The sequence below is a fragment of the Branchiostoma floridae genome, unplaced genomic scaffold (genome assembly GCF_000003815.2).
Source record: "Branchiostoma floridae strain S238N-H82 unplaced genomic scaffold, Bfl_VNyyK Sc7u5tJ_1572, whole genome shotgun sequence".
NCBI lineage: Eukaryota > Metazoa > Chordata > Leptocardii > Amphioxiformes > Branchiostomatidae > Branchiostoma > Branchiostoma floridae.
The window spans coordinates 6,902-10,517 of record NW_023365767.1 but is presented as its reverse complement, the minus strand read 5'-3'; the positions used below and the strand labels follow the sequence as shown (position 1 = coordinate 10,517).

The window sequence follows — 3,616 nt, the reverse complement described above, 5'->3', positions numbered from 1 at the left end:
TTTTCTTTCCTCACTAGTTTCTGGAGCACTCCAAGTCGACCCATGCTCTGGGGAGGGTGGGGGAAGTTCAGAAGTGGCGAAGACCATCGCCTTCTTGGCTTCGTCAGACGCGTCCTTCATCACAGGAGCCCAGGTCCCCGTGGACGGAGGGATGCACGCCATGTGCGCTGCATTCTGATTTAATTGTCTTTTTTGTAATTGCAACTGCTTTAATTAATACAATCTTGCTTACATGTAGTACGTTGATGAAGATTAAACATGCAGGTAATAGAATACGTCAAAAAGTAATAATTTTACTCATTAAACTGGATATGATTTCGGAAAAGATTATTATATCCAGTTGCTTGAATAACTGTTATTTGGAAATTTTTTTCTTACTTTGTTAATCCTATATTTTGCAACCCTACAATATTCGATGACTGATGGTGTTTTTTCGTGATTTTGTGGACAGTTTATTGTAATACTTAATCCAAGATTTTAGATCATTTTATTATCAACCCATCTTATTACTTTTTTTATTGATTTGATTTTCTTAATCTTTATTCAAGATACTACCTTGCAGATTTTTTATCAATTCTGCATTATGTTGTTATTTACATAATATATATCTGCCCCTTCGGGGAGAACTACACTAAACGTCAAGCCTGGTTAAAACATGGAGAACGTGTCTACAATCTTGCTCACATAACGATTATCAAAGTGCTTTAACACGGACTAGGTATCTAAGGTGTCAATAAGACAAGTATATAGGTGTTTAACGTTTTTATATATTACTAACAAAACAGAGTTTATCGGAAATGTAAAACAATACAACATGGCACCAAGGCAGCAGAATGTCGATATTGTACACCATACTTGTGCTCCTTGGGTGGAGGTGGAAACGTGTACAGATTTGACTGATGAGACGTGTTTTGAAACACCAACAGTATATCAGCCAGCTGTCGAGTCTCTTAAGTCCGCTCTGCGGATAGCCTGGTTACCAAACCCCAGCCCGATCTCAAGTATCTATCGTCTGGCCGGATGGCATAGGCCGGCTTCTCAATTTTGCCTCAAATAGGGGGCAAAAAACTCCACCAATAGAACAGCACAGGATCAGCAGGAGGTAATTACACCCCTGCCATGATTGGTTAAAGACCCCCAACTGGATTTTTTTAATCCATAACAGTGACCACTAAGTACCTGATTCGCTACTGTGATAGCCTGCTGACCAACTGTGGTGTGTTGTAGCTGGCTACCTGTGGTGTGAGTGGTCATCAATCCTAGGTTCTCCTCCCTCTTATGCAAGGGCCTTCGAGAACGTTTCTACAGCCATCCTGCCAGACCCCAACACGAAATATATTTTTTAGGTTGGGGTATGGTATACAGGCTAACTCTGCGGAGGATGGCAGAGACTCGACAGCCATAATAGGTTTGAATACCAGGTTTGTTTCATGTTTCACCCTCCCAGCTTAGTTCAGCGTCTTTTCCCAGAAAATTAGTCTGCCACTTGCAGCACTTTGTTTACAAGTTTGTTGAGTAGTAAAACAACGCACGAGAATGACGACACCAAAGCAATGAATTAGTACAGTTTTAGACACGCCTCACTTCTCATATATATTTCGGAGAATGTACCTATATTTTGGGCGCGTAGCCAAAAGGGGAACATTTCAGAAGTAGAAAGCTCCTTGTTTGCTTGTATCAAATCCATTATTTTTTTCTTTATATAAATTTCAGCTTTGCTAAGAATCATATATCTTACTCCAGGTTCTTGTTTGGATTGTGTGTTGCAGTTTTACATATGGATAAAGCAATGGACCCAAACAACTCGTTGTTTTACATGTTTGTTGAGTAGTAAAATACCACATGAGAAATGGTGAATGCCATGATTCATTACTGTGCAGTTATAGACACGCCTCAGTTCTAATATTTATTACAGAGAATGTACCCATATATTTTTGCACGTAGCCAGAATGTTTTGTGTAACGTTTGGAAGTCTAGAAAGTCGTGGTTTGCCATTTGGCAGTGTCAAATGCATTTTACTGCTTCTGGAACGTTTCCTAAAAACAGGTAACACTGACAAAATGCAAGCGCTTAAAACTTGCAACTTCACAGTAGGCTTACTACTTTTTGCTGTTGTAGTAAAAGAGGAAAATGCCTAATGTCATAATAACAACCTAGCATTTATAGATGGAAGGTCCTTTAACAATTTTCTTTATAAAAGCTGGTATACTGTGCTCATGTGAGCCTGGACCACTGAAAAAAACCCACATTGGTGAAGCCGATCTGTACATGTGTGGCAATAGATTAAAGTTACCAACAGGAACTGTGGCTCCGGCTGTCTTACTGAGGGGTGACTGTGGTGAGAAAGATGTCGGTTAGTGTGAGGATCATTCCGCTCCATATACAATAATTGTCCATCGTTTCGACACTGACATTAAAATGTTGTACCCCAAACTGTGTTCCACTCATGGCGTCTTTCTCTTTACCAAGGCAGCCCGGACACACGTAAGTCCTGTTTAAGAACAAATCCTTCATTCTTGTTCTTCCATCGAGAGTGTTTTTTCTTCAAAAGATGCTGTATCTAAACTCCAGCCCAGTAAACGGCTCCCCCGGCGGCCAAGGTTATATTGCACCATTAGGTAATCACCACACTTGACAGCATTTTGACATGAAACAGAATCTACAAGTACACAATCACTATCGGATTTATCTAACTTTTCATTTTTTTCAAAACCTTACACCGGTCCGTGTGACAGACTAAATTTATAAGTAATTGTAACTTTTTAGCAATTGATCGCAAACATTATTCCTTCCTATAGCGCTGCATATCATTCATTTGCCCAGTAGTACTCCACTAACAACAGGGTGGACCGTGGCCGATTTAGATAATTGTGCTGTACCATTACTTGTAATATTAGCATTAAAAATTATTTCTCTTAAAAAGACAACCTAGTACCAAATAATAATAATTAGCTTATCAAGCTTGTTTACACATAAAGAGACGCATTATAACGGGACACATTGCATTATCACTAACTAATACAAGGGTGAAATGTGATTACATTAACCACTGATTATTTCCGTGCTATATGAAAACCAGAAAGAAGAAAGAAACGGAAAGAAGGAAAAATCCAGAAAAGTCACATGATAAAGGGGCAGCTGCTCTAAAGTGTAGGCGGAACGCACTACAGACTGAATGTGTATAAGCAGGTATTACATGACCTTTCACCCCCACAGTTCTAGTCACCTTTCACCCCTTGCTGCCCTGGACAGACTTCTGCAGGAGGATTATGCGGCGGTATAGCCGCAGAGTCGACTGTTGGCCTATTATCGCTTATACTACTAACGCTCCCGGCCAACAGTCGCAGACTTCAACATTGAACGGAATTAAAAAATCGCCGAATAAACCAGCCGCTGCACTAATCCTCGGATCTCTGGGTGTCCCTCACTTCCTAACAGCCTTACCTAGCCAGCCGGAGCGTTTTCCGCCTCAAAAACCCCCTTCGCTAGCCGCGCCGGGACTAAATGCACTCCGATCGCACTGTTTATACACACCGAGTGGCGGCCATATTGGAAATACCAGCTTAGCCGGCGCTCCGAATCAGCCGCGCGAATAAGAGACTACTTTTCTGATAGG

The 3,616-nt window shown here is 41.0% G+C and overlaps 1 pseudogene; it reads left to right on the top strand.

Annotated features, from left to right (window-relative positions):
• The window catches only part of LOC118408329, a 3,705-nt pseudogene extending 3,527 nt beyond the window's left edge, over positions 1–178 (top strand).
• Positions 179–3,616: the final 3,438 nt, after the last annotated feature.